Source organism: Capricornis sumatraensis, chromosome 9, assembly GCF_032405125.1.
Source record: "Capricornis sumatraensis isolate serow.1 chromosome 9, serow.2, whole genome shotgun sequence".
NCBI lineage: Eukaryota > Metazoa > Chordata > Mammalia > Artiodactyla > Bovidae > Capricornis > Capricornis sumatraensis.
The window spans coordinates 51419607-51431063 of NC_091077.1; positions in this window are offsets into that span (position 1 = coordinate 51419607).

The following is an 11457-nucleotide window of genomic DNA, read 5'->3' on the forward strand; positions in this document are numbered from 1 at the left end:
AGTATGTATGAATTAGATCTATATACATACTGACAAGCTCTCCAAGACATGTTAACAAACAATACCCAACCAACTAATCCCCAATAAGCCTACCTGCGCCCCTCTCTCCCACCAGTCAAGACTATAGGGTGTATAGAACTGAAGGGATGCACACTGAAATCGTAAACATGGTTAACTGGAGAAAAGTAGGAATTGTGGCTGTTTACAATATACACAAAAGGAATAGGGTATTTATATGCAGTTTCTAATAATTTTGTGAAACAGTAACAATACTACATAATACCTGGGAATTGTCTAACAGTTCTGGGATAACAGTTCTGTGTAACAGGCTGGGATAGGCACCCTAGGGTTTACCTGGTTAGCTGCAAATTTCCAAGATAAGGCCCAAATAACAAATCTGACTCAGGGCACTCTGAAAATATGCTAAGTTCACTTAGCGGCCCTGTGTGTGGGGGCGGGGCGGGGCGGGGCGGGGTGGGGAGGGGCGGTGTTGTCGAGGGAGCAAGAGGCTGGAGGAGACCTCCAGAGACTAGTTGACCAGGTGACTGCCGAGTAATAGAAGGGAAAGGGCCCGGAAGCAACTGCGGAAGAGCTTACTAGGAGATAGGAGAGGGGAGACTTGGGCCCTTCTCACTGTTGTGTGTCCACAGGTGCGCACTCCAAGTATCTGGACTGGGGATGGGGGAGCAGATGGGTTTACTAACGTCTCCAAGTTAGCCTAGATCACGTATACTCTGATTGGTTTAGTATGACGCAACTCTTGCTCAGCAGTCAAGAGGACATAATACAGTCAGTTTTTCCGGACTGGCCGTAGCTCAGCGGTTCCTTCGACTACAATGTGATTAAATTACTCTCTCTGAGGGTGGTTCGAGACCCGCGGGCGCTCTCCAGTCCTTTTGCCGCAGTCCCACCTTCGTTTTCCCAGTGATCCCGCTCGGAAACAGCGTTTTGAGATTCCTACCCCGCCGGGAGTGCCAAAGTGACTACCTTTCCCAGTGGTTGTTTAGCCTCCCGTTCGACTAGGAACTGGGGATCCTTGGAGAAATGCCTGGTTCTAGAACTGGGGCAGGAAATAACAGAGGTGAACCTAGCGCATCTTGGATTCACCTAGTATTTCTTGGAAGTAAGGAAGTGCTAACCTCCCCCCACCCACCCCCCACCCCCCCAAAAAAAACCTTTGAAAACTACGTTTGATGTTAAGTAACGTTTGCGTTTTTGTTTCAGTAGTTATCCGTTATACTTCTGTCTTTTCTAAGTCCTCAAATAACTTCCATAGGTGGCTGTATGATTTACTTTGTCAGCTATATCTTGACTCCCTCTTATTACTTATATGTGCTGTGCTAAGTCATTTCAGTTGTGTCTGACTCTGCGACCCCATGGACTCCCCAGAGGAGCCCGTCAGGCTCCTCTGTCCATGGAATTCTCCAGGCAATAATACCGGAGTGGATTGCCGTTTCCTCTTCCAGGGGATCTTCCCGACCGAGGGATGGAACCTACCTCTCCTGTGGCTCCTGCAATGCAGGCGAATTCTTTACCGCTGAGGCAACCCATTACTTATATAAAGATCAATTATTTTATCCTTTTTCCCCCTTTCTCTCCTCCCAAATTGAGACATATTGTTTTCAGAAAACAATTTGCATACTCTTTCCCATCCTTGTTACCCCCTTTATTTTACTTGCAGATCTACAACTAATTAGTATATTTAACACTAACCATCATGATGCTTTCTGAATTTTCCTGTTAGTTCTTGGTTGAATGAAACTAATTTTCTAGTAAATTCCTCAAAAGAGGCTCCTGAGTACAGTATTCTGAGTTCTTGCATATTTAATACTGATTTTCTATAGCCTTAGTATATAAAGGACATATTGGCTGGATGTAAAATCTTGGGTCTCGCTTCTTTTCTGAAGGGTGTTTAAAAACTTATTTGCTGCCTTTCTTGTGTGCTGTTGTGAAACCTGTTACCAACCTGATTTTTTTCCTTCCTAAGTAATTTGGTCATTTTGCTTGAAGCCCAGAAGATTTTTTTTTCTTCAAATCTAATTGATTTTTCTAGGATACCTCAGTTCTATTTTTAAATTATTTGAGAAAATTCCATACTGTTTCTATAGTGGCTGCACCAACTTATATTCCCACCAACAGTGCATGAGGATTCTCTTTTTTCCACATTCTTGCCAACAGTTTTCATTTATTGTCTTTTTGATGATAGCCATTCTGACAGGTGTGAGGTGGTATTTCTTTGTGGTTTTGTTTTACATTACCCTGATGATTAGTAATATTGAGCATTATTCTATGCAACCTGGAAGCTAGGTCAGTTTTCTTTGTTTTTTAATATTGTTGTAAAATACACAGAAAAAATTTACCATCTTAACCATTTTAAAGAGTACAATGGATGGATTTAACTCAATGGAATTAACTATGTTCATATTCTTATGCAACCATCACCACTGTCTATCTCCAGAACTTTCTTCATCTTGCAAAACTGAAACCATATCTATTAACTCTCCACCCCCACCTTGCCCCTAGCTTCTGGCAACCACCGTTCTACTTCCTGTCGCTATGAATTTGACTACTTTAGGAAACTCATATAAATGAAATTGTCAGTATTTGTCTTTCTGTGACTGGCTTATTTCATTTAGTATAATGTATTGTGACATGTGATAGGATTTCCTGGATATATACCCAGAAGTGGAATTGTTGGATTATATGGTAATTTTGGACTTCCCTGGTGGCTCAGACGGTAAAGCATCTGCGTACAATCCCTGGGTCAGGAAGATCCCCTAGAGAAGAAAATGGCAGCCCACTCCAGTATCCTTGCATAGAAAATCCCATGGATGGAGGAACCTGGTAGGCTACATATGGGGTCACAAAGAGTTGGACACAACTGAACGACTTCACTTTCATTGTAATTTTATTTTTAGTTTCTGAGGAGTCTCCATACTGTTTTCCATGGCAGCTGTACAATTTTACATTCCTATCAATAGTGCACAAGGATTTCAATCTCTCCATATCATTGACATTTGTTATTTTGTTTTTTTAATAGTATTCATCTTAATGGGTATGAGATGATTCCTCTCTATTCTCCTATGTTATTTTTCTAGTAGGTCTGCATCCATATATTGTTAGTATTTTTATTTAGTTCAGTTCAGTCGCTCGGTCGTGTCTGACTCTTTGCGACCCCATGGACTGCAGCATGCCAGGCCTCCCTGTCTATCACCAACTCCCGAAGTTTACTCAAACTCATGTCCATTGAGTCAGTGATGCCATCCAACCATCTCATCCTCTGTCATCCCCTTCTCCTCCTGCCTTCAATCTTCCCCAGCATCAAGGTCTTTTCAAATGAGTCAGCTCTTCGCATCAGGTGGCCAAAGTATTGGAGTTTCAGCTTCAACGTCATTCAGGACTGATCTTTAGGATGGACTGGCTGGATCTCCTTGCAGTCCAAGGGACTCTCAAGAGTCTTCTCCAACACCACAGTTCAAAAGCATCAGTTCTTTGGCGCTCACCTTTCTTTATGGTCCAACTCTCACATCCATACGTGACTACTGGAAAAACCATAGCCTTGACTAGACAGACCTTTGTCGGCAAAGTAATGTCTCTGCTTTTTAATATGCTGTCTAGGTTGGTCATAACTTTCCTTCCAAGGAGTAAGCGTCTTTTAATTTCATGGCTGCAGTCACCATCTGCAGTGATTTTGGAGCCCCTCCCCCCAAATAAAGTCTCTCACTGTTTTCACTGTTTCCCCATCTATTTGCCATGAAGTGATGGGACCAGATGCCATGATCTTCGTTTTCTGAATGTTGAGCTTTAAGCCAACTTTTTCACTCTCCTCTTTCACTTTCATCAAGATTCTCTTTAGTTCTTCTTCTTTCTGCCATAAGGGTGGTGTCATCTGCATATCTGAGGTTATTGATATTTCTCCTGGCAGTCTTGATTCCAGCTTGTGCTTCATCCAGCCCAGCATTTCTCATGATGTACTCTGCATATAAGTTAAATAAGCAGGGTGACAATATACCGCCTTGATGTACTCCTTTTCCTATTTGGAACCAGTCTGTTGTTCCATGTCCAGTTCTAACTGTTGCTTCCTGACCTGCCTACAGATTTCTCAAGAGGCAGGTCAGGTGGTCTGGTAGTCCCATTTTTTTCAGAAATTACCATGGTTTATTGTGATCCACACAGTCAAAGGCTTTGGCATAGTCAATAAAGCAGAAATAGATGTTTTATTAGGATTATATTAATTTATCTAATAATTTGGAGACAATTGAGATCTCTATGATGTTAGGTCAAAAGAACTTACTCTAAGAACAAGGAATATTTTTTACTTGCTCAAACCCACTTTTGTGTTTTTTAGAAGTACATCAAAGTTTTCTATACATGAAATTTTGTACATTTTTTGATAAGTTTGCTTTTAATAATTTATACTTTTTATTTATAAATAGGACCTTATATTCCATGCTGCTGCTGCTGCTGCTGCTAAGTGGCTTCAGTCGTGTCCAACTCTGTGCGACCCCATAGACGGCAGCCCACCAGGCTCTGCTGTCCCTGGGATCCTCCAGGCAAGAACCCTGGAGTGGGTTGCCATTTCCTTCTCCAATGCATGAAAGTGAAAACTGAAAGTGAAGTCACTGAGTTGTATCCAACTCTCAGCGACTCCATGGACTGCAGCCCACTAGGCTCCTCCGTCCATGGGATTTTCCAGGCAAGAGTACTGGAGTGGGGTGCCATTGCCTTCAGTTTCTAATTTGTTATTGTTTATGTATAGGAAGGTTGTTGATTTTTGTATGTAAATTTTATGTCCTAACACCTTGCTGAATTGTTCTATACTTTTCCAGTTTTGTATACCTCATTTGTTTTTCATTCTCTGATTGCTTTGGATAATTACTCCAATGCAGTGTTAAATAGTAGTAGAAATAAAAAGCATCCTGGCTTCTTGTTCAAGATGGCAAAGTAGAAGGATGTACACTCATCTCCTCCTGAAAAAGCACCAAAATTGCAACTAGCTGTTGAACAACCATATACAGGAGGACACTGGAACCCACCAAAAAAAAAAATACCCCATGTTCAATGACAAAGAAAAAGCTGCAGCAAGACAGTAGGAGGGGCACAATCACGATAAAATCAAATCCCATGCAACCCCACCTCCAGGCTGGGCAACCCGCAAATTGAAGAACATTAATACCAAAGTGTTGTGAAGGTTCTGAGCCCCCTGTCAGGCTTTTCAGCCTGGGGATTCAACAAAAGAACTGGGAATCCCCAAGGAATCTGACCTTGAAGCCCAGCAGGATTTGATTATAGGACTTCCAAAAGATTGGGGAAAACAGAGACTCCACTTTTGAGGAGCACAAACAAAATCTTGCATGCATCAATGCCCAGAGGAAAGGAGCATTGACCCCACAGGAGACTGAACCAAAACTACCTGCTAGTGCTGGAGGGTCTCCCTGTGGAGGCGTGTGTTGTCAGGGGCTCACCACAGGGATAGAAGCACTAGCAGCAACAGTCCTGGAAGGTCTCCCTTGGTGAAAGTCCTCTTGGAGGTTGCCATTAACCCTATCATAGAGCTGTAGGAGCCCCAGGATTGGGTTGCCTCAGGCCAAATAACTAACAGGGAGGGAGCACAACTCCACCCATCAGCAGATAATTGAATTAAAGCTTTACTGAGCAAGACCTAGTCCTTCCCACCCTGTCTCTCACATCAGGAAGTTTATAGAAGCCCCTTAGCCTCATCTAAGGACTTCCCTGGTGGCTCAGACAGTTAAGCAGTTAAGCCTCTGCCCACAACATGGGAGACCCTGGTTCAATCCCTGAGTCGGGAAGATCTCCTGGAGAAGGAAATGGCAACCCACTCCAGTACTCTTGCCTGGAAAATCCCATGGGCAGTGAAGCCTGGCAGGCTACAGTCCATGGGGTCACAAAGAGTCAGACTCGACTGAGTGACTTCACTTTCACTTTCACTTTCTTAGCCTCATCTACCAGAGGGCAGACAGAAGAAGCAAGTAGAACCACAATCCCACAGTTTGGTTAGAACAAAAATCACATTACAGAAAGTTAATCAGGATGAAAGAGTTATATCCCAGATGAAGGGACAATATAAAACCCCAGAAAAACAAATGAAATGGAGATAGGCAATGTTTCAGAAAAAGAATCCAGAATAATGATAATGAAGATGATCCAGGATCTTGGAAACAGAATGGAGAAGACGCAAATATTTACCGAAGAACTAAACAGCAAACAAACAGATGAATTATACTAGAAGGAATCAATAGCAAAACAACTGAGGCAGAAAAACATAAGTGATCTGGAGGACAGAATGGTAGAAATCACTGCTACAGAATAGAATATAGAGAAAGGAATGGAAAAAAAAAACAACGAAGACAGCCTAAGAGACCTCTGGGGCAACATTAAGTGTATCAATATTTGCATTATATAGGAGTCCTATAATGGAGAAGGCAATGGCACCCCACTCCAGTACTCTTGCCTGGAAAATCCCATGGATGGAGGAGCCTGGTGGGCTGCAGTCCATGGGGTCGCTAAGAGTCAGACACGACTAAGCGACTACACTTCACTTCACTTTTCACTTTCACTCACTGGAGAAGGAAATGGCAACCCACTCCAGTGTTCTTGCCTGGAGAATCCCAGGGACGGGGGAGCCTGGTGGGCTGCCGTCTGTGGGGTCGCATAGAGTTGGACACGACTGAAGCGACTTAGCAGCAGCAGTAGCAGCAGGAGCCCTAAAAAGAGAAGAGAGAGAGGCCCTGAGAAAATATTTGAAGCGATAATAGCTGAAAATTTCCCTAACATGGGCAAGGAAATAGTCAACCACGTCCAGGAAACAGAGTCCCAGGTAGGATAACCCGAGGTGGAACACACCAAGCCACAGAGTAATCATACTGACAAAAATGAAAGAGAAAGATAAAATATTAAAAGCAACTAGGGAAAAACAACAAATAACATACAAGAGAATTCCCATCAGTTATCAGCTGATTTCTTAACAGAAACTCCACAAGCCAGAAGGGAATGACACGATACATTTGAAGTGATGAAAGGAAAGAACACACAACCAAGAATACTCTACCCAGCAAGACTCTCATTCAGATTTGATGGAGAAATCAAAAGCTTTCCAGACAAGCAAAGCTTAGAGAATTCAGCACCACCAAACCAGCTTTATAACAAATGCTAAAGGCACTTCTTTATGCAGGAAACACAAGACCTATAGAAAATAAACCCAAAACAATTAAGAAAATGGTAATAGGATCGTACACATTAATAACTACCTTAAAGGTAGGTGGATTAAATGCATCAAGCAAAAGACATAGACTGGCTGGGTTGATGGAAAGCATGTACATGTATGCACCTCCACTTACCGCATCACTCTGCTTGAGCCCCCAAATTCTATGTAATTATTTTATATTGTTAAGTTAATCATGTTCCCATTATAGCTTGCAATTGTATTTATCTTTTTTGTCTGACTATTGATTGTGAAAGCTGATAAACATCTTTACTATTGTGAAAAAAAAGCAAAGCAAGTGGATAGTGAAAATTACCTGTAATCTCACTCCTAGATACATATTTTTTGGCAAAATTAGGATTGTACTGTTTACACAGTTTTGTATCTTGCTTTTCTACTTGTCATTGTATCATGACTGTTTAACCTACTAAATAGCCTCCAAAATACATTGTCCATACCTATGAAATGTTCCAAAGATAGTACATGTTACTATTTAATTGACCATTGCCCTAATATTGTTCATTTAGCATTCTGCCAATTTTTTTTTTATTATATAACTAAACTTCTCTAGAGTTGCTTTTATAGAACATTAATTAGATTAAACCTTCACTTAAATTTCCTTGACTGCAACAAGACAAAGTACACAATATACTTATAAGACTATTCACTTCAAGATAAAAATCATACTTTTTTTCTTCTGATGGTTAAAGTTTTGAAGTTATTTATGTTTTTCTCTGCATCTTTATTTGGTTTATTTGATATCATACAGAGATAACATACAGACTTTTCTATCCAGATGTATCTCCCCAACCTGGAAGCCTGAACTTAACCAGCATTCTTTTGGTTCCTTAGCAGTTATCTGCTGTTGCTCAGGCTCTTATCACTTCTTGCCTGAACCATTGCAATAGCTTACAAGCACTTCTTATTTATTCTTAGGATTAACAAAATGATCTTTCTGAAACAAAATTTTTATAATCAGATTTACAAAATCATCTTTGTCTATTATATATACATATGATGGAAAAACAACAAAGTCCTACTGTATAGCATAGGGAGCTATATTCAGTATCCTATGATAAACATAATGGAAAATAATACAAAAAAGAATGCATATATAGATGTATGACTGAATCACTTCACTGTGTGACAGAAACTAACACAACACTGTAAATCAACTCTACCTCAATAAAATAAATTTTAAAAAGAATCCTTATCTTGTTCCAGGCATTTATAAGAATTCCTCCACTGTTTCCCCTTTAAGATGCATCTTTAACATGATTATGTATATGTATATATAAAATGTTTATTATATTTTATGATATAATACATATAATGTAGTATATATACATATAATTAGTATAGTGATATTACTATCATTTTCCATCTTAATTATTTAAAAAATCTGGAATGTGTGTTAAGTATTATTGAAGGGCACTTAACACATATGGAAATAATTATTACCTTTTTTCTTAGATCTATTGATTTGGTGAATACTAAATGTAATTCCTAGTATTTCATTCTTATATATCTGGGATAAATTCTATTGGGTCATACTTCTTTCTTTAAGAGAGTATAATTATAGTATCTTGTAGCATCTGATTTGCTAATATTTTGTTGAAGTTTTTACATCTATGTTATGAGAAAAATGACCTGTAGTTTGCCTTTCTTATATCATTGTCTGTGGTGTTAGGGTAATACTGGCCTTATAAAATGTTCTTTCTGCTTCTGTTTTCTGGAAGACATTGTACAGAATTGGTATCATTTCCTTTTTAAATGTTTGGTAGAATTGGAAACCATTGAGACTGGTGCCTTCTATTTTGGAAGATTATTAGTTATTGATTCAGTTTCTTTAACAGATATATATTTAACTCCTTGTGTGAGTTTTGGCAGATTGTATTTTTCAAAAGATTAGACTATTTCATCTGGGTTTTCGAATTTGTGTGTATAACACTGTTCTTTTGTTGTTGTTCAGTCACTCAGGCATGTCTGACTCTTTTCGACCTCATGGACTGCAGCATGCCAGGCTTCCCTGTCCTACACCATCTCCTGGAGTTTGCTCAAACTCATGTCCATTGTGATGCCATCCAACCATCTGATTCTCTGTTACCACGTTCTCCTCTTGCCTTCAATCTTTCCCAGCATCAGGGTCTTTTCCAGTGAGTCAGCTCTTTGCATCAGGTGACCAAAGTACTGGAGCTTCAGCTTCAGCATCAGTCCTTCCAATGAATATTCAGGATTGATTTCCTTTAGGATTGACTGGTTTGATCTCCTTGTGGTCCAAGGGACTCTTAAGAGTCTTTTCCAGCACCACAATTCAAAAGCATCAATTCTTCGGCACTCAGCCTTCTTCATGGTGCAACTCTCATATCCATACATGACTACTGGAAAAACCATAGCTTCGACTATATGGACCTTTGTCAGCAAAGTGATGTCTCAGCTTTTTATTATGCTATCTAAGTTTGTCATAGCTTTTCTTCCAAGAAGCAAGCATCTTTTTAATTTCATGGCTGTAGTCACCATCCAAAGTGATTTTGGAGCCCAAGAAAATAAAGTCTCTCACTGTTACCATTGTTTCCTCATCTATTTGCCATGAAGTGATGGGATCAGATGCTATGATCTTCGTTTTTTGAATGTTGAGTTTTAAGCCAGTTTTTTCACTCTCCTTTTTCACCTTCATCAAGAGGCTCTTTAGTTCCTCTTTGTTTTTTGCCATAAGGGTGGTGTCATCTGCATATCTGAGGTTATTGATATTTCTCCTGGCAATCTTGATTCCAGCTTGAGCTTCATCTAGCCCAGCATTTCACATGATGTAGTCTGCATATAAGTTAAATAAGCAGGGTGACAATATACAGCCTTGACAGCATTGTTCTTACCATTCTTTTATTATTCTTTTAATGTCTGAGGAATCAATAATTATAATGCTTCTTTCAGTGGACTTTGTGATTTGTAACTTCTGTCTTTTTTTTCTTGGTTAGCTTGGCAAGAGGTTTATCAATTTATATTTTCAAACAACCAGATTTTAGTTTCATTGAATTTGCCTATTGTTTTCCTGTTTCCAATTTCATTGACTTCTACTCAAATTTTAAGTATATCTCCTCTAATTATATTTAAAGATTTCTTCTGCTTACTTTGGATTTAATTTGCTCTTTTTCTATTTCATAAGATGGAAGCTTAATTATTGATTCTAGATCTTTCTTTCAGAGAAGGCGTTGGCACCCCACTCCAGTACTCTTGCCTGGAAAATTCCATGGACAGAGGAGCCTGGTAGGCTGCAGTCCATGGGGTTGCCAAGAGTCGGAGACGGCTGAGCGACTTCACTTTCACTTTTCACTTTCATGCATTGGAGAAGGAAACGGCAACCCACTCCAGTGTTCTTGCCTGGAGAATCCCAGGGATGGGGGAGCCTGGTGGGCTGCCATCTATGGGGTTGCACAGAGTTGGACACGACTGAAGCAACGCAGCAGCAGCAGCAGCAGCAGCAGATCTTTCTTTAATAGTATATGTTTCATTGCTATAAATTTGCCTTTATGTACTGCTTTTGCTATATCCCATAACTTTTTGTGTGTGTGTGTGGCTATGCCACAGGTGTGGAATTTTAATTCCCTGACCAGGGATTGAACCTGGGCCCCTAGCAGTGAAAGCATGGAGTCCTAACTACTGGACTGCCAGGGAATTCCCTGTATCCCACAAATTTTGATGTATGATACTTAAATTTTCATTTAGTTCAAGTTATTTTAAAATTTCTTTGGTGACTCCTCCTTTGACCCATTATGTTAGTGAGAGGTATGTTTTTTGTTTTGTTTTGTTTTTTGCTGTGCTGGGTCTTTGTTGCTGTATGGGTTTTTCTCTAGTTGTGGCGAGTGGGGACTACTCTCTAATTACATTGCACAGGCTTCTCATTATAGCAGCTTCTCTTTTTTCAGAGCATGGGCTCTAGGGTGCAGGGGCTTCAGTAGTTACTGCAGCTTGTAGGCTCAGTAGTTGTGTCTCCTGGGCCCTAGAGCACATGCTCAATAGTTGTGGCAAATGGGCTTGATTGCTCCATAGCACATGGTATCCTCCCGGACAAGGGAATGAAACTGTATCTCCTACATTGGGAGGAGGATTCTTTACCACTGAGCTACCAGAGAAGCCCCTGCCTCATGTATTTTAATGCTTGTGGTTAGGGACATGTGCATTCAGAATTGTTATGTCTTCCTAGAGAATTGGTCCCTTTTAAAATTATGTAATGTCCA